Below are 27,341 nucleotides of genomic sequence, written 5' to 3' on the forward strand. Positions count from 1 at the left end.
GGTGTATACGCGTCAGTTCCCTTAGAAAGTCTTCCACGAAGGCATCCCTTAGGCAGATATCCCTCGAGTCTGCCGTAATTACATAAAAAACCATAACGAAAGAAAACGTTATAGCTAAAGTCACACAAATTAGTTAAATACGCTAGTATTTTCTACATCTGGGAATTTCATAATATTCGATCACATCTTGCTGAACATCGTGCATTAAATTACGTTGTACTTTATGGAAATATTTCAATAAAAGAATAAACTTTAAACGCATTATGCATAAAAATTAAATTTGACTTCAGCAGGTTTCTGCAGTATACTGCTGATTCTTTAGCCACTAGCAACAGTAACTGCTGACTTTTTTAACACTGTTTTAATCTTCGAATACGATTGAATTAAACTATATTCATAAATTATTTTTAAAAGATCTAAGCTTATAGTTGCCCTACTCTCTAAAATAATTAAAATAACTAGATTAAGGTTATTGAAATAGCTAGATTTTTATAGCTAGATATTTCTGACTGAGTTTCTGCAGCATTTATATCATTGTAATATTTAAGTGCAAAGCTGTTGCCATTATGTTAACTAAATCCGATACATTAATTTTTCATCAGTTAGAAATTGAAAATCAGAAGAAAATTCATTTGGTTTTTCATATCTTTATTTCAGTTCTTAGAATTAAACATTTAACATTTCATTAATTTTTACAATGAACAAATATTGTTCCAAAAATTCAGTTTCTTTATCAAGTGACTCTTCATAGAATGATATATTAACCTTTCTCATTTCTGTTCAAATTCAGTTCATATGTTTATCTGTAAAGCTAAACATATTTACATGTCTTAAGAATACTTTCAGGAAAATTTTAAAGAACGACATAATCCCTTTAAAATGCGAGAGCCTTTATAGATAATTATCGTTTTTAATTGCAAAACTTTATTTATTTTTTCTGTTTCTTGTAATATTAAGTTACATGAAGATAGCAAAAAAATTCCAAATTGCTTTATTTCAAAACTCTATTATTTTCATCCTTTATCATTTAATGCCTACCTTTCAATAACCGATGTACTTATCTTATTTGTAGCTGAAGTTCTTTAACTAGAGTTTGTTTGTCTATTACGCATGTTACAAACAGGAATACTGAGATGAGAGATAAGAATAATCAATTTAACAGTGACTGACAGGCAACGCTGGTATATAGCTCTTTTTGCACAAAGTTGTTTGCCACATACTGCCCTGTATCAACAAATATCTCATACTTTAATGGGAGCTATGTTTTTTTTTTATGAAAAATTTGAAATAACTTGCAGCCACAGTTTTTAAAAACCTATAGCAATTCTTAATTTACGTTTATAATCCTAGGTATATAGTAACGCTGGCGTGGCCATGATGAACACTGACTTGAACGTAATTTTTATGTTAAAAATTTTCGATCTTTCTAAACTTATTCTAATGTATTTCCATCGTTGGTTTGAATTCCGTTATGTGCAATGAATTTGCAATGAACATTTCTTTATTTTTCTTTTCTTCACCTTTAGAATGCATCAACCAACCGTCTTTTTTCAATATGTTGAGCAAAACTTCACTCGTTGGTTTTTAAAACACATTCTTGTTAATGAAAATTCTTCTTAGCGACTATTAAATGGTAAGTTCTAATAAAATGGTAAGTTTAAATGGTGGGTTTCTGTTAATGTTCGTAACTACAAGTGTCTGCATGGCTAAAATTGACAACTTATCCTGGTATTCATGGAGAACAGGTTGGCTGCTTACGGCCAGTGAGTTGGTTTCATGTGTAATTTGAATAGGAGACAGTTCCGTTAGTATATCAGAGAATCCCCTTTCTAAAGCAGAGTAGGTTAGTAAACGAATTAGACTTTAATATTCGCCCATGTTTTGTCAGTCAAATAATTTTCTATTGAAAACGGCTTATTTGAGCTTGAGTATAGAACTTTACATACAGTTAACTCTAATGTACGTGGCTTACAGACTGACTATCTGATAATATTTGTATAGGTTATCGTATTCTTCAATACCTTTATAACATGAGCACAATTTTAAAATTACTAAGATTTAATTATGCTTTATTTTATTTATTTATTATTTGCTTTCATTACGCCTCATGAGCTAGCTTATTCTCAAGATGTTTGTGACTATGCCATCCCTGGTCTGATTTTGATATTTTAATTTTAGTTTTTTAAATCTTTAAATCAATAGTTTTATTGCTTTTATTTGTTTCTTTTCTTTATGTTTCTATCTTTCCGAAACTATTCTTAAAATTTCTTTGGCAGGAAACGTGACTTGAAAATATATTTTTATATTAGTTGCCTTAGCATCAAAGGAACGGATTTACTTAAAACATTTTCTTTTATATCATATTTAATTATATTTTAACTGGGAGAATGGTTTGTCATAAATATTCCAATAAAATGGTTTGTTTTCAATATTCTAAGAAATATTCTTAACTTTAAATCTTTACTTTTTCTTTTAATTTCTATGGTGCTAAACAATTTATTATTTTTTCATTATAAAAAAAAGAAAAAAACGAAAAACAAAAAAGAAATCATATCTTACCTTGCATGTTTACATTCTAATCTTGACAAAGAAGGAGACAGATTAATGCGGCGGTTCATTTAATCTGTCCAGCAGTATGTGTAACTGTTCCAGATATAGTTATAAAATATAATTCAGACGCAAATTAAGTAAAGGTACAAAACAAAATCTCCAACAAATGAATATCATTCAATACCAAATTCTACACAAAACGTAAAGCAAAATGCTGATAATAGGATGAATTTCATTTTCAAATATCCTTAGTCTCCCTATGCTTTTGTAATAGGGTTTAATGAGTTATGTCTATTATAACGAACTGTAGATAATTGCGCTACCTTCCATACTTGGTTAGTGGACTTTGGAAAGCTTGTTACGGCGAAGTAAGAGCAATAATGTCTCTAAAAACTAAAAGGAGGTAATAGAGAATTACTAATATCGGCAGAAAAGCTTTTTAGAAAAGTTTAGAACATGCAGTTTGTTACACTAAGCGTATTTTAACTTAATATCTGTTAGTTCCAGCAACAAATTTTAATGTTGGAAACCAGTATAGTATTGTGAAATCTGAATCCTTTTGAAAATGAAATAGTGTTATTAATTCATAATTTAATTCAGCTAGATTGTTAAAAGTAACGGAATCCATGCGATAAATCATGTGTCAAAATAACCTGATTACGCTAAGGCGATGATGTGAATGAAGTAATTTATATTTAAATAAATTTTTGTTTATTGTATTCATACTACATTGCGTTAACATAAACTGAGAGGAGCTATCCAACCCCAGAAAACAGATACGAAAGAAGATTAAAGGAAATAAAATAGTCGGGCATAGCATAGAGAATAAAAACAATCATTTATGTAATACTTAAAATTATTATAAATAATCTTAGTAAAATTTTGTTCGTTTTAAATATGATATTTTAATACCTCTTGATATTTTAAGAGAATTAACTATTGGGGCATATCACAGAGAGAATAAAATCAATCAGAAACGTAATGCTATAGTTATGATAAAATGTTGTTGTTTTAAATATGATACTTTAATACATCTTGATAAGTTTCAAACTGTATGTTAGCAGTCATAATTTCTAGTTTAAAAGATATTTCTAAATTTTCATAGCTAATTAGCTTTTATACTCATCTCTAATTATTCATCTGAGGCAAATGACTCATTTGTTTTACTCTGTCACGACTTTGCTAGTCACTCACAGCAAACTTAGTGTACTACAAGGTTTGCTCTTCCCGACCAGAAATCTTTGAGAGTATGACATCACTGACTCAGAAGTCTGTTCAAAAGCAACTATTTTCTATTCCGTGTGTATCTGTTTTCTCCCTTTTCGATAAGTGACGTTATTAAACTCAATCGTTGTTCCAACGATTTGTTTGTTTGTCGGCTGACCTTAACTCACTATATATTAGGAAGATTTATGCAATCTGAGTCACTTCAGCAGGAGAGTGTGTTCTGCCTTTTGGACACATTATTGATGCTAGCCTAAGCATACTGTTTTCTTGCCATACTGTTACGTGCCAACTAGTATACACAGGTGATTTTAAATGACCGCCAACTCTTTCAGTTGATTCTGTGCAGCTTCGGCTGATTAATGTTTTTTAGTATTAGATTAGTTTATATTTTCCATCTTGAGTTAAAGCCCAAATGGAAGCTTATTCTAAGCCCGAGGAGGGGCTACTTATTTATCCATTTTGAGTTAGAATATAAGGTAATTTAATCCTTCTTTGGACTTATTACTTACAAGAATACAGCGAATAATCCGTACACAGTTCTTCAATATTCTAGCTTTCAAAGAAAAACTAATTAAGCTAGAATATTACAAATGAATTGGTAAATGTATGCTAAAACTTCTGTTTAAGCATCAAGAATTTTCAGAATTATAAGCCACGTTTCATCGAGAGAAAACATTAGAACTAAAAATAAAAAATTGAGTAAGCACATTAGAAAATTCTATATGAGAATTTCATAGATATTCAACCTCATCATGTCATTAAAATGTATTTTATGTGGAAAATATTTCAATAAAATAAGTAAACTTTAAAGGTATTACAGAGTAACTATAAGATTTAAATTTGGCTTTATTAAATTACATTTCTGCATTCTACTGACCGTTATTTTTGAAGTAAATAATTTATTGTCATTTGTGTTACTTCGCAACGAAAGCGAAAACTTTTGATCATAAACAAAGCTATGAATAAGAAATAAGGAGTTCTTAAAACACATTTGAAAACTGTGTGTAAGAACCTGCACAAGTCTGAAAAACGTCCGAAAATCAAACTCAGAATTTGAAGGAATTTTTAAATGGTATGTAGATTTAAAACTAACTATCTAAAATAAATAATTAAATACGAATTTTTATTGTTAGCCAAATTCATTCAAAGATGATTCCTTTTATGATTAAAATTATAATTTCTTCATTCTTATCATAAACTTCGAACGTAATTGATACTTCTTTAATGCCATCTTAATATATGCTTTTCTGAAGAAGTAGTTTTTTCCCATCTCGTATGATGACAAATTAGATAGCAAACTATAGAAATATATAATGCATCCATTTTTTGAATTCCTTTTTAACCTATATTCCGGGGGTAGGAGAAGAATTCTAAAGAACAATTGAAAAAAAAATGCACTTACAAGGAAAGAGGATTTCTCCTCGCTAGCCCGGATGTTCTTTTTGACGAGACTTCGACATTCTGTATTTTTCGTGTCTCTGACCTGAAAATTTAAAAATAACAAATTTTATTAAATGTGTTCATGCATCTTAATATCCTAGAAATTATCATCATAAAACTAATCACAGGTCGGAAATGATCAAAGCCAATTTAATACATAATATAAATGTAATAATATTCTTAACGCGTCACTCATTATTCTTTTTTACAGAGCCAAAATTCATCTCAGCCAATTTAATATATAATATAAATGTGATAATATTCCTACCATGGAATACGCGTCACTCATTAAGCCGATGTATCAAGAATAGGTTATTTTATTAGCATTCGAGCTCATTACTTTAGTTAATTGTTTTAATGGTTTTAGAAATAATAACAAATATATTTGAGTTAAACTCTATCATGGTTCATGTCCCAATGTTCTCTCAGGCAAGAACATTATGCAAAATTATGCAGTTGTATTTCATATCTATAGGTGATAATCTCAAGCCACATTTATGCATTCAGCATACCTCAATTTCATCCTGCTTCCGTTAAGGACTTCCGTTAAGGACTTCCGTTAAGGCTAATAGTTGTGCCAGTAGTAAGAATTTTGTGAATTTAGAAATAGTGTAACCGACCATATACTTAGCTTAGAGCTTTGTTTGTTATAAATTAAAATCGAAGCTCTTCTGTCTAAAATATGCTAATGCCCTCTAATAGCCTAATTTAGTCACTGAAAGTTTCACGCAAGTAATAGGATGTTTCCATGAATTTTTTTAATATTTGCATTTCACATCTATAAGTGATTGATTTAGGGCCATATTTAAATTCATTTATGAATTCAGAACACGGCTAACTTTTTTTAGCATTTTTTGTATTTTTTCCTAAACAATTCATTTGAGAATTCTGAAAATTGTTGTAAATTTTTAAACCTTTTTAAACAGTGAATGAAGGAAGTGAACTAGCATTCAAAAAACTAACTTTATTTGTAAGAAGTTCTTAGTTATAAAAATGCAAAATATAGTAATAGTAAACAATGTAAAAATTTAGAGACATTTCATATTTACAAAAAAAAAATTTTTAAAGGACGATTTTGGGTAGAATCCGGATTTGTCCGCCGATCTGTATTTGTGAGTATTGCTTTTCGCTTCCTTCGTGATCAGTTTCAAGAGTTTCTGAAAATCGATTTAGAGAAGGAGATGCAGCTCCCTATGAAACTGCATATTTCAAATATGTATTGTGGCATTTACTTATAAATATATGTGTTTAGAATATCCATGATAAAAGGCAACCAAAAATTCGATTAATCAGGAACTTCATAAAATCATTACTTTACTTGTATTTCGAAAAAAGGAAAGAAATCTCTTTCACATATACTGGATTCGTTTTCGTTAACAATATCATTCTCACATGAGAAAATAGATGGTTAAAGGAGAGAAGCGTAATTACGAATGCGAGTAATGAAAGCAAAACGCACGTCTACGCATTCGTGACAATTGTCTGCAGTAGTTTAACATACAATTCAAAAATCATTTTTTAACTGCATGTATGTATGTGGCAAACATACAGGTTTGAATTTATCATCAAGAAAGCCACCCGGATGTTTGATAATGGAAAAGGATTGAACTGGTTTATAGAGAAATTCAGTGCTTGTGACTAAGTGACATGAATGCTTGTGATCAAGAATGTCTCGTCGATCAGTGTTTTCATCACATGATTTCCCACTTCATTTTCTCCTTCTGCACTCTCGGTGAGTTTGTTTGATAGCAATGCTGTTAACAGCTGAAAATTTAATACATGTGCAGGTAGTGAGCTTTCTCTCTTGTTCTAACAACTATGATTAAGCATTTTATTTTAATTTCTGATTAACCTACTTTTCGATCAGACTTAACTCCAATTTAGCTTTCAATCAATGGAATTCCCGATTTAAGAAATCCTAAGAATAAATAAATAAATAAATAAAAATTAAATTAAAAGAAAAACTATATTAATGATTACTAAATATCGGTCTGTAGAATGACCAGGTAGACGAACTTTAAAGTAGTTTAAACACGGTTCTTTGAAGTTTCAGTTTAACGATAGGAACTGGTCTTATTTTAGCTACAGTGGAAATAAAAACATACAGAAACATATTTTAATTTAATTAAAATATTTTAATTTCTTTATTCAATATTTCTTTTGTTAGCATTATTTCTGAGGTTAATGATTTCCATATAGAAAAATAAAATAAAATAAAATAACAATTTGAAAGGTGTGGTGTATTTAATTATGGCAAAGCACACTAGGGCTATCTGCCTAAGGGGAGGGATGCCTTTCGTGGAGGACTTTCTAAGGGACACTGGCTCGTATACACGTTACACATGGGGAAAACCACGAAAACGCCCATGCAGCCAGCCCGTTCGCGGGATTCGAACCTCGGACCGAACTACCAGGGTTCAGCGACTTTACCGCTCGGCCGCTGGTGGGCAACAATCTGAAAGCCTACCGATTTTACATTACACCCGAATGGGTGTTTTTTTTTCATTTACACATACACACGTATAGACAGCATTTGCGATAACGCTCCTTTGAGCTAAACGCATTCAAAGACAGCATATCTTTAGAATTTCCGATAGACAGTCTCCCGTGCTTCTCCCAAAGGATAAAAATATTTTATTCCGTACAGTGTGTGGCCACTGCTCTCTTTGAAATAGTTGAGTTTCTTAATCAAAAATTCGTTAAATTAAATAAATAGGAAATAAATAATAAAACAAATTTGAAATTCAAGATTCGGGTTTTCAGGTGCCCATATTCGTGTGGAGAAGTACGTTATTCAAAATTTGATGGTATCATAGTGTTTTCACAATGCCAGAAACATATATATATTCATTCAGACTCTTCACTATTTAATTTCTTTAAGTATAATAAACAATAACATCTAGCGGCAACAATTTGAAAAGTGATACAGTCGCTTATAGTGATTCGACGCAAAATGTCATTTCGAGATTAATAGCCCTTCTGGACTAACGCCCCTTTAGACTTAAAAAAAAAAAAAAAAAAAAAAAAAAAACTGAAAGGTTTTAAATTTTAAATTGCGTCCAAAGGGGCGTTTTTTTAAAGGTCCGAAGGGGCGTCTTGTGTGTTACCTTTATTTATTAAATATCATGTTCTTTGAATTTAAACGATAAAATTCATTTCAACAAAATGTCGCAAAATAATTTTAAAATGAGCATATCTTTAGATGTCCTAACCATAGAACACCAGAATAATACGCGTGCTATTATTTCTTAAACTATCACATTGAATATGCAATAAATTACACTTTTTTATACTATATAAGGCGTATGAAGATAATAAAGAATCAAGGAGATTTCAGATTTTTAGTATTCGATAAGATAATTTCAAATTAGTATTTAATGAATCCATAGGTCTCTGAAATTTTTTTCTCCTTTAAAAGTGGCTTATTTAGTTAGACAATGAATGCCAAAATATTTTTGTTTGTTTCTCAGTTTTAATTAAAATAAATTAGCTTTATCTAACGAGAAGACTTGAAATTATATGTTCTTTTAAAAAATATTGAAAAAATACCCCGGAAATTGGCAAACTTCTTTATGGAAAGGGCCAAATCATAAAGCTTTTAGGCTTAGCGGGCCAAGTCGCAAATTCGAAGATATTTAAATATATAATTCAAATAAGAGAGAGAGCGGGGAAAGGTGGTTCAAAATATTTTATTAGTAATATGGTATCTTTTACATAATATTTATACGCATTTTGCTGACTCTTGTAAGAAAAACGAATAAAATATTTCCGTTTACAAATAAGCGTGTTATAGATGAAGTTAATTGTTTAGTAATGCAATGAATGTAATTGTTTTCTTCTAATAGTTCAAGACACCGAATTTCGAAGTTAGTACTTTTTATCATTAATGTTGTGTGCAAATTATCATCTTTTAAATAATGATTTGCATTGTGATTTTACGTATTAAATTGCTGTAGCTATACTCTCATATTGATAAGTACCCCAAACATAGATATAAGCCCTCGTGCATGCGATTTTTACTGATCGTATTTATTTTCTGAAAACTACAAAAAGATTTAGGCTAGATCCATTTTTTAATATCATTTTTAGCATATCCACTTGCAATATCATCTTCAACTGCATCTTCCAGCTGAAGGTATGACAGTTGCACCGTCAAATAGATTTTTAAATATTGAAATGTCTTTTGTACTTGCATCGAGATTCGTGGGACGCTGTTGTAATAACGAGTATAGTTCAGAAAATATACCCGCTGTGAGTATTTTGGGAATGGAGATTTCACTAATATTTAAAATTTTCTACAACATAAGGAATGGTTAAACTTGTTTAGTGTGAATTTTGTTTTAAACACTGCAAATTTTCAACGATATTAATTTTACAATAGAATATATTTCACACATGAGTATAGATTTTCCCTGGAATTTTATCATATTCAATTTAAGATATCTCACGATGCCTGAAACAAATGCTAATTTCACTGTTCGATTTCATTTTGCACTGTTCAATAATTGTGTTTGTGTGCTACTTTTCTTATTTAAAAATATTTCTATCATTTCTCTGAGTTTAAAAAAATCTCGCTGAGCTATGGAACTGCTGAGCTATGGAATTGCTGGTAGGGGAGTCGGGATATTCGATTTCGATCTCTAAGTAAAGCACGATTTATAGAATTAGCTTATATTCATTTTTTAAATACTTGCATATCATCTTCAGGTGCATCTTCCAACTGCAGGTTTGATAGAAGCTCCTCAATTGCATTGTCAAATGGATTTTTAAATATGTAACTGTCTTACCTCAAGATCTGAAACAACTCAAGAGCCAACGAAAATTACTTAAAATTTTATTGTCTTTTAACTGATTCTTGACCTAGCTCCCGATGTACTTAACTCTTCTGAGAGTTTCTGTATCTGAAGAACTGAGAAATCCATCTTCTTTAGGAACTTCTCTTCGATTGATACAAGAAAGCCTAATTTAATTAACTCAGTATCAATAAATGGCTTCCTTTCGGAGCTAATAAAAGAGCTATTCGTAATTTTGCTGTGTTGTTTCACTGCCATGTTTTTATTTTTAGGAATAAATTGACTTTGTGACATTCTGTTTAAAATTTCTAGTTAGGGTACATTTTCTATGAGTTTTGAATAAGGTGTTGCGTGCTTAGTTCGTTAATGATAACATATATCTATTTTTGCACAGCTACTAATGTCATAACATAATAAACGTAACCCTTTGTCTTAATTCTGTATGACAAAATAATTTACTCTCATTTCTGCTTTAAAGTCACGACCACTTTCTCTTCTTCTCTGGTTTTGAGAGTGACGATAAGTATTAAATATAAAAAAATGAAAAGAACAAAATACCGCACAGAGATGTGACAGATGATAAGTACTACCACGCATGCCGCTTAAGCGAAACTAAGAGAAATAGCAAAGCACTTCATCTACGGCAGGCGCCTCCAAACTTTTCAAGCCGAGGGCCCCATTGGCTCTTTCACGAAGCTTCGAGGGCCAAAATCCAGTTAATTCATCATACTATGGCGATGCAATATGATGAACAGTATACACGTTTTTAAACGAGGCAGATAGAATTTTGTGATTGGATCTATACGCTTTGACCTTACGGACTGAATTATATTGTTCTTATATTCCGGTTAAGATTTTTATGACTTTAGTGAATCTGCATGCAATAGTTGTAGCCTAATAAAACTGCCATTTGTTTACATTTTAAACTCTTGTTTTGTTTGAAGATGTTTTGATTTTTTATGTATTTCGAATTGAGAACTGAATTGATTGAATGAGAAATCTATCTCTAATAAAATTCGAGGAAATAAGTTTAAATGAAGCGCGGCCAACAATTGTGTGCGATTTAATAGGGCGTATGAGGCAGTGAAGTGTATCCACATGAGACTTTTTATATAGAGTGTTAGTGTATTTCACTCATTGTAAATTTAGAAACGGCTGTGTAATGTTTATAATATGTTTTATATAGGACGTGCATGATAGGCAATGTATTTCTAGGTTGGCTGTTATATAAAATAGTTAATGTGTATGCTATTTGTTACTTTAAATTTTATAAAATTGTTTTAAAGAACTCATGGCTGGCCATATTCGGCTCTCGGGGCGTAGTTTGGGGATCCCTGATCTACGGCAAGGACAGAAAACGGAATACGAATATGTGCGACGCCACTACCTCCTTGCAGTCATTATTCAGCACTACTCAATTCGACTATCGGCTGTTGCATTACAGCACGTAATTTGATTTATTTTTGAAAAAACAGCACTAACCCACGGGCCGAATTCAAAACAGGAGGCGGGCCATATTTCGCAGACCCCTGCTTAAGACTGTTAATAAAAGGATAATCATAAATACCATAATAAAAAGGCAACCATAATAAATAAGTATTATGGGCTGCAGTGGAAAGAATTATTCACGCAAAAGAGGCAGTTCCATTTGACTTTCATTGACTCACTCCGCATGTCATGTTTACGGGACTAATCCTGTTTATTTGAGGATTCATTGCACGGCCATTACACGGCACGCGAAGTTTGGTGGGCGAAGGGGGAGGTCTACCCAACATCAATTCCACCCAGCACAGCTGGGTTGTAGGAGGGAATATTATTTACGACGGGGTATCTCTTTTCCGCGGAATTCTTAGCCTTTGTTTTTTACGAAGTGGTAATGGCTGGCTGTAGGCCTGTCCCGTCTTCAGATTTATGTTAACAACCAAGAATGGAGTTCCTTCTGATTCCTTTTGCGTTAATTGTAATGGACGAGCCATCGCAAAGGTTAAATGCGTTGCAGCTTTCTAATATTCGCAAGCTTAATATCGATAATATTAAAATGATAAAATAATTATGCAACAAGCCTATTATACACTTCTCTGTGTTTAAATGCACGTTCTATTGCTCCCTTACTTTTAATCTGTCGTATTTTAAATTAATCTCAAAAAGGACAGAAAGGGGGAAAATAATAATAACATGAGAATTTAAGTAGAAATTCTACTTTCACAATAGCTTAAAAGCAAAACACATTTGTATTAGTGATGAAATTCGTATTAATGAAGAAGAAATAAGTTTTTTTTCAATAGAAATAGAGGTTTTAATAGTGTAATTTGTTATAAAGACACAACTACCTTTTGAAAATCAGATAATTTAATTCGATTATCATACTATGTAGCAATTTTATACGTAGCAGTTTTATATAGATTTAAAAATCTGAGCTTTCTTGATGGGAAGTTCCAGTTCGTTTCTGTGAGTGCTGTATCGATTAACTTACCAAATTCATCACCATTTACTCACCATCATCTGTTCTTATCTGTTCCAATTCTGGCTTATTATTCTTCCTAGAATTTTTCAAGAAATTGTATTTTTATCTTGAATCGTGGGAAAAGCATGTAGGGATTTATTTAATACACTTAACAGTTATTTTACGTTTAAGCAGTTTTCCTATCGCTCTTGCTTTCAACTCACGCTTTTATGACAGAATGCAAACTGACTAGCGAGCGTGTATTCATATGAGGCAGAAAGATGTTAGTATTTAAGGTTTTGGAAGGTGAAATTAGAGCATGTTCTGCCTGCCTGGACACCACGTTGCTAACTTCTTATTCTCTAGCGATTAGAATTTTGTGGCTTTAAAGCTGTACGTGCCATTAGGCTTGTTTACGCCGAGTTTCGAGTCAGAGTCAGCTTGCGTGATAGTTAGCCTGTGAGCAGTTAGACTAAAGTTAATTTTTAAATTATTCATTACTTTTGAATTAAGCCAAAAGTTCTGCTTTTGTAAGCACGAGTTGATGCCGTCTGTTAAACCAGATTTGAGTTACTAAAGTGTCCTTTACATCTTTCTCCTGACTTTGCAGTACTTTGTGATATTTTGTGATAATTCACCAAACAGCTTTGAACCTCAAATACATTTTACGATAGCCAAGCACGCAAGACGTTATAAGGTTTTAGGTTCAGAAAAATAAAAAATTTCTTTATTTATAATTGTAGAGTTAAATACTGGAAATTAGATTTCTAATTAAAAAAAGAACAAAAGCCGGATTATTTAAAATTTTAAATGTTTCTTAAAAAGTTATATTTCCACACAAATTTCCATTTCCTTAGAATATTCTCTGGGAATTCCATGGGAATATTTCAAGCAATAAGTGCGTAGGGCGAATTCATTTGGAACGAATGAATTGAAATGAACTCAAACAGATTAATTAATTAAATAAAGAATCAAAATGCATTTGGCTAATTGTGCAATAGTATGTCTATGAAGTATGGATTTATATAAAGAAAAGAATGCAAAAAATTCTAAGAAAGATGAATAAGAGCTAAGCATAAATTTATTAACAATTTTGTATTGAACCTATGTAGCGATTTCGAGCCAATAGTTAATAACTAAAACAATTTGCAAAGAATTTGCAAGATACTGAACGTAACTCTTTGAAAATTTTGTATTTAAGTGAGTTTCTGTTTGCGTAAATGAAAAAATTAAAAGCAGTTCTGTATGCACTAAGCGAAAAACTGCAAGAAAGTTATTGATCTAACACTTAAAACTAGTGGCTTTTATTAGATTTCAAAGATACAGGTCTAACTTTAGAAAATTACAAATTAATCACAATCTGACGTACATTTAGCGTAATGGTTTAAGTGAGTATTATACGTTTTAAAGCATGAATGATGCTTGTTTATTGATTTGTATTAAATTATAAGCTTCATCTTCACAAATATTTAAATCATACTATTCACATCTGTTGATAACATTGTAATACACTTAAGTGAAAATTAAGCAAAATAATGGGATTTTTTTGTGTTTTAAGAATATTTTCATTGAAAGTTTCTCTATTATTTAATGAAGTGAATAACTATGATAACATTCTTATAATAATAATAATAATAATAATCAATTTTCGAAATTTCGAATAAATACATTCAGTAAATTTCATATTATTATCATTATACAATTAGACAATAAGACAGAATTTTAATTTTTATTTACATTTAAACAGCCGCTAAATTGAGAACATGCACATTTCGAAATACTGTATATTATTTTATTTCCCACTAAAAACACTTCAGAGTTTTATATTATTATTGCTTCGGATCATTTAATATCCTATACGCCAAAAGATGATTACTGAAATGCTTTAAATTTTTTTTGTTTGTTTTAATAATATGCACTTAAAGCGTCATTTTGAGTTTGTTCATGATATTATTTAAGAATGTTTAACTATTAAAAAAAAACCATGAAATAACACAAAACGCATGAAAATTGAGTTAGAAACAAAACAAGATGAAATTATTCTGATCTGAATTTATGCAAAAGATAACCAGTAATGTCAGTTTAAAAGCTTATCAAGTTTTCTTTCGACTTTTTTAAATCTAGATATAAAACAAAAACAAAAACAAAAAAAAACAAAAAAAAAAAAAAACAAAAAAACAAAAAAAAAAAAAAACTAGAAAATTCTAAAATTGTTCTTTTCAACATGATTTCTTACATCTTTAAGTTACATGAAAATCTGCAATTTAAATAAATAATTAAAACTCAGTGATCTGCTCTTTTAAATCTTAACTGTGTACTTAATAATACTAAACGCAAAACTGAAATTCTTACAAAAGATCGTCTTAATCACCTCACATTGAGAGTAGCATATTATCCGTAGTTTTGCTTTGTGTGAATTTTGCATGCAGCCAAAAGGGCAAAACATTTCAGAAAGTTCAAAGGGGACTCTAAGGGAAGAGGAGAGCAGCTCACCCTTCTCACTCAAAACGTTTTCTTGGGTGACAAATGGGCAAGACAGATTTACCGCAAGCACCCACTGGTGTCAAACTCAATTGCTCGTGAAGTCAGAGGCGGCACTTCATTACAAGCCGCCATCTGTGCGGAAGCAGCATCTGCCGCTCAACTCGATTCTCGAAATGCGACTGTGTTTGTGCTTTGTTTTTAAGCCGAAAACTGGAACTGTTTTTAAGCTGTTGATTTACAATTTAAAGAAGTGTTTTTTGTAGTTTCTTGTTAGAACAGCTTTTATGGTTTAAAGTTTATGAAGCGCAGAGAATTGCACGCGTTTCAGTTTCTTTCTTTCTTTCTTCTTTTTTTTTTTTTTTTTTTTTTTTTTTTTTTTTGTCTTGTTCTTTGCCCAAAGGGGCAATTTTCCCAGAAGAGCTATTAAATTCGCTTTGGCATTTTGCGTTGGTTCACTATAAACTCCGTTTCACTTTTCAAATTGTTCCCAACCAACCAAATATTGGAGCCCTGAATTATATTTAAAGAAATTCAGTAATAAAGAATCTCCATGAATGTATGTATGTTTCTCGTACTGAGAAGAAACTACAGTACCTAAAGACATCAAATTTTGAACAACGTAAGTAGTCCTCCACTCGAATATGGGCATCTTGAATGTGTTTTATTACCTATTTCATATTTTGCAAAACTGTAAGGAATTTTGATAAGCAAACTCAACGATTTCAAAGCAAGAAATAGCAACACTGTACGGGGAAAAACAAATTATCTCCAGCGCGTGAGATTTTGTATCGGAAATTCTAAAGATATGCTCTTTTTTAATTATTTTGTGATATTGCTGTTGAATTGAATTTTATGGTTAAAGTGCGAAGAACATGTTATTTAAAAAATAAAGGTAACAACAAAACATTTTTTAAAAAATGCCTATTTAGACGTAATATAAAATCTGGAAAAAAAAAAAAAAAAAAAAAAGCTAGAGGCCTTTTTTAGCCCCCCCCTTTTTTTTTTTTTTTTTAAATGTTACTTGTTTTTTGAGGAATTATGAAAGACGTCCTTAAAAAAAAAAGAAAAAAAAGGCTAGAGGCCTTTTTTTAGCCCTTTTTTTTTTTTTTTTTTTTTTTTAATGTTACTTGTTTTTTGAGGAATTATGAAAGACGCCCTTAGTAAATTACAAGTGATTTAAATACAGCAGATTATAATTACAAACTGAACTAAAGAATATGTGTGAAACTGTGCAACAAAGTTAAAAAAAATAGTTTTAGGCTGGGAATGGCATATATTTTATAGTCAATAATATTTTCTGCCTCATATAAACTATCATTATAAAAGCCTAATAAATTATTAAATCCTAGCATTTACCTCAGTAAGTTGCTGAAAACCGTGAAGTGCTTGTAAATGCTACTACTTCGTGCTTCTTTTAAATAATCAATGAATGCCAGCAGTTATTAGCAACAACCCCCCCCCACTAAAAAAATAAATAAATAATTTTTTAAATGTTCATTTTTCTTGATAGTGTTTAAAATGAGTTCGCGTATTTTAAATTTAAGTTTTTATTTGAATATATAAGCTGTAAGTATCATTAATTTTACATAATTTTACAAAATTCATTTCACGTCTTTTGTTACTAGTCCATCTTTATACTTAGCAATGTTTGTTTAGAAACTATGTAAATGGGAAAGTTAAAACATCATTCTATCACGAAATAAAATTCGATGCTATATTTCAGCTTTTTGCCAGTATTTATTATTTGCCATATTATTTGCCATATACCATTTTTGGTGCTATATGGCCTCCCTGAAATGGTTTAGTAAAAGAGAGGAAATTGAGAGTTAATCAGTGTTTGTTACCTTAGCAATACAATTCAAGCTACTAAAAGTTAGTTTATGATATTAAAAATACTAAAATTTCGATCTTTATATTACTAAACTTATTTATAATTTTTTGTCCGTTTCAGACATTTTGGTTACAGACTCGTTACGCTAAATACTAAAGTTTCCGATTAAACTTAAGATTTGCCAATTTGTATCCTTTTATAGTAGCATGACAATTTAGATCAACCTATAGAAAAGTACTTTAAATATTAAATGACGCATTCTGTTCTTCAGTACGTTTAAAAGGTTCTTCAATTTTAATCTTAAATAGTTATTTCTTTGTCTTAAAGTTGACTCAATTTGTTTTAGTAAGTAGTTTTAGAGGAAAATTTGTAGAATTCGAAGTTAAAACAAGAAGAACAAAAGTATTTCTTTACAGAAGCTGCTCGAAATGACTACCCTTTTCTCCCATACACAAATCCATACAATAATATATATTTTTTGCCCTTTTGTTCCAGGTGCTAACTAGGATATCACTTATTACTGATTATGATGTTCTTCTGCAGATCTTTCAGCTTCCTACACTCTTCTATTGCAGCTAACATCTTTTCATGTATAAGGCTTGCTACTGCACTGACTGTCACTCGCCCATTATGTTTAGCATTCTTCTCTATAATACGCACCCGCTTCAGAGACTGTGAAATGCTAAACCTAATAACGTAAGTCACAAATACTTTTCATTGATAGACAATGATAGTTGCAGTCAGTTTTTAGAATGTCATTGCATTATACATCTCTAAACTAACTACATTTTAAATAATGAGTTTAACATCTCTAAAGGAGATCAATCAGCTATACCTCTAATTGCCGTAGAGTATTGAATTATAATACAATAAAATATATTTTAAAGTATGTAAAAACTAAAACTATCTATATACTTAATAAGATTTTTATTTAATTTCTTCGAAGCACTGTTTCCTGCTATTTGAACAAACATAATATCAATAATGTAAGAGTTAAATTGTTTTAATAATTTTTAATTAAATTTTAATGATATATTTTTAAATTCTTAACTGAGCCACTTTATTGACATAATGATAAGGGAGCTGGTTGTCATAACCTTGGATTTGGATTCGAATACCAGAAAAAGGCATAAATGTTTTTAAGTGTGTACTGTTTTTGCGACAAAGTCTTCTCGAAAAGTTTGCTACTAAAGAAAAAGGGGCGGGAGACTTTCAGATCTAATCCTCCGGATATTCTCCATCAAAATGAGGACGAAATGTTTACTTTCTAGAAGGTACTGCTCCTTGTGGTGCAAACTCTGGCCAGCGTTTTCAGTGACGACGCAGCTAACTGAACGAACAGTTACAGCCAAACCGCAAGTGTCTGGCTGTTTAAAAAAATATATATTTATTAATAATATAGTTATATGAAATTATCAAAAATCTTTTTAATAATGTTTCAGGATAAAAATATGCTGCTGACAATCGTATATTACCGGTTAATTTGATGCAAGGAGCGTCAGGTCTTTCTTTTTTCTTCTTTTTTTACTTCCTTGTACGAAGTAAAAAGGAAGTATTGTAATCGCGAAAAGTTTCAGGCAGCATATTTCAACGAAAATATCCATTTTGACCGCTTTCGAATGCAATTTAACGATGTTTTTTTGGTGATATCTGTACATAAGGACAGAATAAAAGACTCTTTTCCTCCAAAAAAATTATAAAACTGCTTTAAAATGAATTCTGAAGACAATTTTTCGTGGCGTCTGTACGAACGTATGTAGGTACGTACCTACGTATCTCGCATAACTCAAAAACGAGTAGCCTCAGAACGTTGAAATTTTGTATATAGGACTACTATAACATGTAGATGTGCACCTCGTATTGTGGTTGCAATCGGCCGCGCCAAACGTATATAAATATATTTATATATATATCCACTCTGTTACCCAACTCAGTGATCTCAGTTTCTTTAGTCTTATATGTTTGTAAATTGTATATCTTTTGCTTTAAAAAATGATTGAATTATGTTGTTCTTATCTTCCGGTTAAGGTTTTTATGCTTTTAGTAAATCTGTATGCAATATTTTTAGAATTATCAATAATTTTAAAATTGTTTAGGTGTCGCTAAGCCTAATAATTTTTTTGATGCCGGCCATTGCTTGTTTACATTTGAAACAGCAGAGTAGTGGATTTGTTGCCAATCGAGATAACGCCTTCATTTATTATTGCGAATTAAATTATGCTTAATCCTTTCTAGAATTTTTTCGACGAAATAAGTGTTTAAGATTTACTTCGTAATTTTTAATACAGATATTTTCAGTTTTTATGTATTTTTACCTTGTCGCGAAGTGAGAACTGAATTAATTGAATGTGAAATACTCAATCGTCTGTGAAAAACTGTTTCTGTTTTGTTTTGTTTGCTTAATTTCTTTTACACATCGTTCTAGCTTTATTATAGTATTTGAATAGAACATGTGGCAACGATTAGATAATTCCTTAAATGATATAAATTTTGTGCATTCTGAGTTATAATATGAACGAAATATATTGTTAAGTGAACCTAGCGCCAGAGTGTCGCTATGGTAAACAAATAGAGTGAGTTTTAAAGAATGCATTTATTCTATTGTGGTTTATGCGCTGTCGGCGAAGTAGATTTAATTCAATCCAATAAGTTTAAACGAAATGCAAGAAAAAATTCGTGTAATTTAATACTCCGTACAAGGAAGTCATGTGGTGTACACATCATATTTTTTTTTAACTTATTCAGAACATCCGTAATCTCATCTTGAAAAGAGTTGTATTTTTTCCCTCCCTAAATTTGCTTTCCTTACCAATCACTTAAATTTCCTCTGTCCTCACGTTCTGCTCTTTCTTCTTCACATATACAAAAACGAAGGGTGGAGAGAGAAGAAAGAAAATTGCTGTTTGACGACTTCAGATTGACTTCTAATGCATCGACAAAAAGATTCACCCTTAAAAATTTTGAAGTATTTTTACTAATGCTAAAAAATCTTAAATTCATTTTTTAAATAAATGTATTTCTTTAACGTGATTTAAGGGATAAAAAACATCTTTCGTTAATTTTAACTAAGCTGAAAACTCGCTTAAAAACTATCAGTTAGCTATACTAGAAATAAATGTATTTTAATTTATATCAATTATGCATATCAAAAAGCCTTGCTAAAAATAAAATAAAGATTTTTAACTTATTAAGTATTTTTATTTGCTTACTTGGAAATATATAATAGATTGAATAACTCTAAAAGATAAATTAAGGCTTGTATGCTTTGTTGCTATTTTAAGAACTGTATACGGAAGATAATTAAAGGATTATTTCGCAAAATGGTAATAATACCCTAAGGCTATTTCTGGATTATTTTCGTTCATCTTCTTGTGAGGGCTTGGTCATATCCCTGGATTTATTTTTTTCAGATGAGATTTTATATGCTAGATTATACTAATAAATTTTCTTTAAGGTATATTTAAAACAACTGAAAATCATCAGTAAATTTTTGCTACTAACTTAACACATTTTACTGATTTTAAATTTAAATGACCTGAGTATGAATGAATCACAGATAAGTTTATTTTATTTGTTTTTATGATTATTATTCAAATTTGAAACGGTTTTGTTTTTTGAATCTTTTCTGCTTGACTTCAAGTCACTTTCTTATTAGTATGAATTTTTAATTAGAATAAGTAAGCTACATTTTTTTGCAGAAATGGCTCTCTCTCTAAGACTCCTAAGACAATAATCACATTCCTAGGACACACTCTCTAAGACACTAATTTCTGTCCAGAATAGAAAAAAAAAAAAAAAAAAAAAGAGTCAATTTTCTTTTCGTTTTTGATTTATGCTCCAGTATAACGACTTATTTATAAACTCAGAACTGACAACATTTAGGATTAACATATTAAAAAGGCAGAGCTTTCAAATACACTAAATTTTTAAAATACACTAAATCTCAAAGCTAAAGTTCTTCTCTCTCCAAAGGGAGTAAATACTCTTTGAACTAGGATAAATGACTTATTTTAGACTCTACATTCTGTGACACTTACGGAGAAGACTTTAAAGGGTCGTCATCGCACATGGCTTCATTTGATGAAGAATGTTCTCAATACCAAATAAAGGTTTAGTTGTCTGATTCTTAGAAAACGTTAACCTTACAAAATCAAATTATTCTAGCTTAATTAACCAATCCCTCAAGGCAAATGGAAATTGGCATAAAAAATTTCGAATTTTGAAATTAAATATCAGGATGAGTTTTTGTCATACGGGAGTCAAACTTCGATATTTAAGTCTAATTTTATTTTTTCCATAACGAGTTCCTATAATTTCCCAAGTATAATTATAGGAACCGGGAGATCTCATTAAAAGTTGGATTTCGTTGTATGTCGAAATTTGTTTCTTAATTTGGCACTGCTATAATATGAATATTTTCGTCATTTTAAACACTTCTATAATTGGAGGTATATGACTGTGACCAACGATTACGAAAATTAAGGTCGGGTAAGGAGTCGGTCGAACCCGACTGCAATAAAACAAGAAAGTACACAACTAAGTGTTATAGCAGTCTCATATACAAATATTCAATGTTCTACCGCTACTGGATTTTGATTTAAGCGAGATATGTGTACATACATAGGTATGCACAGACGTCACGAAAGGTCACGAAAAAGTACTTTTTGAATCAACATTAACTCCATTTTAAAATCCATTTTGGAAAAAAGTTCTTTATTCTGCCCGCACGTGCAGATGTCACGCAAAAAAATCATCCAACTGGATTCTGGAACTTTCAAAATGTATATTTTTGTTGAAATACGGTAACCGAAATTTTTCGCGATTACAGTATTTTGTACAAGGAAATAAAAATGCTGGTTTTCTTAAGATATAGCTGAAAATGATATATTCTAAACTTCAAACACAAACAGTAAATAATAGTAATAAAAGCGGATCTTAATGGGCGTTTATCTTTTGAAAAAAGGATTACAGCTAAGATATTCTCAAATAAAGACCTACATATGAAAGAAACCATTTAGTATGCTATAAAGCATCATAAAGCAATATTTTGGTTGATAAATAATGTAACTCTTTGACATAAAATATATGGATTAAAAAATAATTATCTGGTTTGGAATTGAATACTGTTTTACGCATTTGCATTATGCCAATGAGTTTTCTATACATGATAGTGTTTTTGTGACTCATGGCAAGCACAGTAATGTGCATAATGATGATAAAAATTGGTTCACCCTGAATAATTTGTAAGTAGTAGCATCTAAAAGTGAATCAGGACGAAATTAAAAATATTGCACAGCAAAAATTGTATACATTATATCATTTTCGAAACGCATATGTTCGTAAATCCTAGAATATTTCGCACTTTAATATTCAAAATAGCTTCAGATAATGATAAGAAATCATTTTAGTAATTAAATATAAAGCAACTGGATAGATAAAAACATGAGGAAGACAAAAAGAAATACAAGAAAGAATTAGCAAGAACTATGAAACTATTTCTCAAATCTAATAAATATTAATTCAACATTCGCATTGATGATTAATTTATTTTGTTACGCTCCGATAACTTTAATATAAAATGGCGAAACTCCTTATCCTCAATACAGAAGTTTGATACATAAAATTCTTCTAAGTAAATACTAATTAACTGATAAATAACTGCTGAAATGATTTGATTCGTCTGAAATTTATTCTAATTAATAATTGCTTTTGATCATTATTTCGGACTAGAGGAGAGCAGTGAAAGAGCTTCGGAACTGCCGTCGCAGTGACCGACATTTAAATTATGAAGTGTTATGAAGTTTCATCATATCTCAAAAGCCCTCTGAAATATTAGTACGGATTTCATGTATGCACGCTTCAAATGCTTTATGAGAATAATCTAATGCTATATAAAAGGAATATAATTTACATGAGTAAAGGACAAATACTCTTTGTCTGCGATTTACTTCTGCTATGGTGAAATCAGAATTAAGCATGAAACGCAAATTGAAAATAACGAAGCAGGAATCATCCAAGCAAAGGAAATTTCAAATGCAAGAAACTGATGACTGTCTTCCCCTTTCCTTGACGGAGACTGTCTAGTCCCTTTCTGGACGACATCAGCTTGAGCAAACACGATGTCAAGACAGCCCACAATTTACCCTCAGCGGACACAAAATCTACCTGCGGACTTTTCCACCTGGAATGGGGCAACTGAAAGAGGGAAAAGAGACTCAAAATATTCTTTATTTTATATAAACAGCTGCGCAAAGAGGGGAGTTTACCCAAAAAATTTGCTCTTGGTCACCACAGAATGCGTTATTTTCTGCTTTGACGGGATTTGATTTACGATTTTGGGATATCGGCAATCGACGAGGAATGTTTTCGATCTGAATTTTTGGGAGAGGATCAGTGTCAGATGATCCACTGACGAATGGGAGCGTTTTCTACGACGTGCGTCAATATTAGAGGTCAGCCCCGGACAGCATAGGCTGAAGTTCGCGACCACCCCTGAAGTTCTGAATTCAGAAACGATATGAATGCTTCCTCATACTAAATTCTGAATTGATTTTTAGAAAATCTAATTTGCCAGAAATGATATTTTATGTTTTTTAACTGAGTGTGAAAACATTTACTTCAGTGGACTTAAACTTAAATTACTTGTGGGCCAAATGCACGATCTGAAATACATATCTGCATAAATTCACTCCATTTTTTTTATTCAAAAAAATTCGGCTCCTCAGATGCTCCCAGGTCCAATTAAGCAATAATAATAATTGAATCAATAATTAAATCAAGAAATGGGTTGTTAACAGACTAACAGAAAATGCACACATCGAAATTGAAAAAAAAGTCAATTAAAAGAACAATAAAATTAACATAAAAATAATTAATATAAAATATGTTAAAAATTCTTTGGTCTTTCTCAAGCAGCTGGAGAATTTTTCGGCTGGATGATTGTGAATTCTTGTAAAAAATTTCAAAACATATAATTAAAAGAAAGTGTAAAATAAAACGTGTAAATCTATGATAAAAATGACATAAATAAAAAAATTCTCCCAAATATAATTCAGAAACGTGGCTTTGTTGAAAATTTTCCAGCTGCTCCTTGAAAAAGACTCACGAATTTTTACTTCCTTGTACGAAGTGAAAAGAAAGTATTGTAATCGCGAAAAGTTTCAGGCAGCATATTTCAACGAAAATATCCATTTTGACTGCTACCGAATGCAATTTAACGATAATTTTGCATGACATCTGTACGTAAAGACGGAATAAAACACTATTTTTCTCCAAAAAAATTTTAAAACTGCTTTAAAATGAATTCTGAAGAGAATTTTTCGTGGCATCTGTACGAACGTATGTACGTACGTACGTATCTCGCATAACTCAAAAACGAGTAGCCTCAGAACGTTGAAATTTTGTATATAGGACTGCTACAACATGTAGATGTTCACCTCGTATTTTGGTTGCAATCGGTCGCACCAAACGTATATAAATATATTTATATATATATCCACTCTGTTTCTGTTACCTGGCTCAGTGATCTCAGTTTCTTTACTTTTATATGTTTGTAAATTGTGTATTTTTTGCTTTAAAAATGATTGAATTATGTACTCTTATCTTCCGGTTAAGGTTTTTATGCCTTTAGTAAATCTGCAAGAAATATTTGTACAATTATCAACAATTTAAAAGCTGTTTAAGTGCGATTAAGCCTTAAGTTTTAAATAACATGGCGGACATATGTATTTGTTTACATTTGAAACAGCAGAATAGTAGATTTGTTGCTAATCTCGAGAGACTAAGCTTGCAACAACAAAGATAACGCCTTCATTTATTATTGCTAATTAAATCATGCTTAATCCTTTCTGGAATAAGTGTTTAAGTGTTTAAGACTTAAGAAATAAGTGTTTAAGATTTACTTCGTAATTTTTAATACAGATATTTTGAGTTTTTATGTATTTTTGCCTTGTCGCGAAGTGAGAATTAAATTAATTGAATGAGAAATACTGAATCTTCTGTGAAAAACTGTTTCTTTTTTGTTTTGTTTGCTTAATTTCTTTTATACATTGTTTCAGATATATTAGAGTATTTGAATAGAACATGTGGCAACGATTAGATAATTCTTCAAATGATATAAATTTTGTGCATTCTGAGTTATAATATGAACGAAATGTAACGCTGTTAAGTTAACCTAGCACCAGAGTGTCGCTATGGTAAACAAATATAGTGAATTTTAAACAGTGCATTTATTCTATTGTGGTTTATTACTACACCGCATTTATGCGCTATTTATATGAAGTAGATTTAATTCAATCCAATAAGTTTAAATGAAATGCAAAAACAAATGTGTATAATTTAATATTCCGTACAAGGAAGTCATGTGGTGTACACATCAGATTTTTTATATTAATTTTATTATATTGTTACGAATTTGGTATTTAAAAAGCTAATATTAGTTCAATTATAAATTAATTGGTTTTATTTCTCGCGCAGTGCAGCGCGTGACGAATATTAAAAGAAAGCTAAGCCGGAAAATTGAAAATACAAGAGCGCGTGCATTAAATAAATAAATATCTCTTTTTGATTTCGAGAAAGTACTGGAAAATTCTAGCGCGTGATTTTAAAATCTTATAAAAGGAGGAAAACATCTCAGTTTGTAGTAGTTGCTTAGTTTGTTGTTGTTTAGAAAACTGCTCTTGTTGATTGTAGCGAATTCGCGGATTAGCGTTCTTTAGCTGTTTTGAATTACGTTCTATTGGACATTTGAGTAGTTAAAAGATAACTACTGTGAGATATTGTAATACTGCATGATAATTTGAGAAAATTTAAGCATTTTTGTTGTGATAATAATAAATTTTTGTTCATTTTTCATCGGACTTGTGCATTCATTTCATAACGAACCCGTACGCACGCAACAATTTTTGGTGTCAGGAGTGGGGTTTGAATGCCAATAACAAGAGCGATGGAAGAGCAATTAAGGCAGTTAATATCAGCCTTTGCCTCATTTAAAGAAGAAATGAAATTGGGCCAGGAATCCGTTAAGGACGAAATGAAAGCCGTTCAAGCTGGTCAAGAAAAGATTGAAGCATGTCAAGAAGAAATGAAAAGAGAAATTACCTGCATAATAGAAAATAAATTTGAAGCTATGGAAGGCAGAATTGACACAGTTGAAAATAAAGTTGGACAAATTGAAGAAAAAGTTTCTTTCGTAAAAGATCAAATTGAAGAAAGAGTTTCTTCGGTGAAAGAAGAAATAGAAAAAAAAGTTTCTTCTGTAAAAGAACATATAGAAGGGAGAGTTTCGGCTGTGGAGGAACGAATTGAAGGAAGAGTTTGTGCAGTCCAACACCAAGTCGAACAACAAATTGATAAGAGAGTTTCTGCAGTTGCCAAAGAAATGGAAATGTTAAAGAAATTCGTAGCGACGGCAGGGAGCAAGAATGATGATTTTAAATTCTTACCGATGCCTGCTCGTCCATTTCTGAAGCTATCCACATATGATGGGAAGACATCCTGGCAAGTGTACAAGACCCAGTTTTCTATCGTTGCGGATGCGAATGGATGGGATTCCCAAGCTAAGGCCTGTCATCTCGCCGCTTCTTTAAGAGCCGACGCAGCGGATATCCTTCAGACTCTTCCCGAAAACAAAAGGTTAGATTTCGAAGCTCTGTCCGGCGCTTTGGAGCTGCGCTTTGGCGAGAAATGTTTAAAAGATTACAGCAGGCTTCAATTAAAATCCCGTCAACAGAAGCCCACTGAATCACTTCAGGAGCTCGCCACGGATGTTGAAAGGCTGTCACATCACGCCTTTTCGGAGTGCCCGACAGAAACAAGGGAAATCCCGTCCCTGCAATATTTCATCGATGGCATCCGGGATACTGAAACACAAAAAGCTCTACGAATGGCGGATGTAAAAGATTTAAAAAGCGCTCTAGTGTACGCCATGAAATTCGAGGCAGCCCAGCAAGCCACTCGTCGAGACCGCCACCCAGTCAGAGCTGCTCAAGTCCAGGAGCCAGGGGATCAAGTCACCGCTCGTCTAGACGATTTAACTAGACAACTGAACGCCTTGAGACGGAATATTGGTGAGAAGAAACCGACCGTTAAGTGCTGGAACTGCGGTGCTAAAGGACACATTCGACGAAACTGCAGAATACCCCAGGGTACGGATGTTAAGACCGCTTCTAACAAGCAGCAGGGAAACTAATTAGTGGCCATCTCGCGGGGCGGAGGTTGCCAGATAATGAAAAGCCCCAGTTTAAAGCGCTTCAGATTTCTGCAGTGAGAGGCGGCAGTAATGGACTTTTCATAATAGGACATATTAACGGAGTCCCCTGCAATATGACGATAGACACAGGAGCCAACGTTACCATCATCCGAAAAGATTTGGCTCAACAACTGGAAAGTAAACTTATCTGGACGCCGCCCTGCGTTACCCTACAGACTGTGTCCGGTGAGAAGATCGACATCAATGGGAAAGTAAATGTTAACATCACGTTTGGAAGTGCCGCTTACCATCACACGGCATATGTAGCAGAGATCACTGATTCTTGCATACTCGGATTGGACTTTCTAAGGAAATACAATTTTT

General features: G+C 31.6%; 1 protein-coding gene across 1 annotated transcript in view; it reads right to left on the reverse strand.

The window, feature by feature from the left end:
- Window positions 1-27,341, reverse strand: part of LOC118184362 (single-minded homolog 2-like) — a 272,622-nt gene that overhangs the window by 193,359 nt on the left and 51,922 nt on the right. The window contains exon 2 of the mRNA XM_035354022.2: window positions 5,180-5,260. The gene's annotated coding sequence lies outside the window, so the exon portion shown is untranslated. The remainder of the gene's footprint in view (window positions 1-5,179; window positions 5,261-27,341) is intronic.

This window comes from Stegodyphus dumicola, chromosome 9, assembly GCF_044657685.1.
Source record: "Stegodyphus dumicola isolate Sdum_Otavi_A_Nest chromosome 9, ASM4465768v1".
Classification (NCBI taxonomy): domain Eukaryota; kingdom Metazoa; phylum Arthropoda; class Arachnida; order Araneae; family Eresidae; genus Stegodyphus; species Stegodyphus dumicola.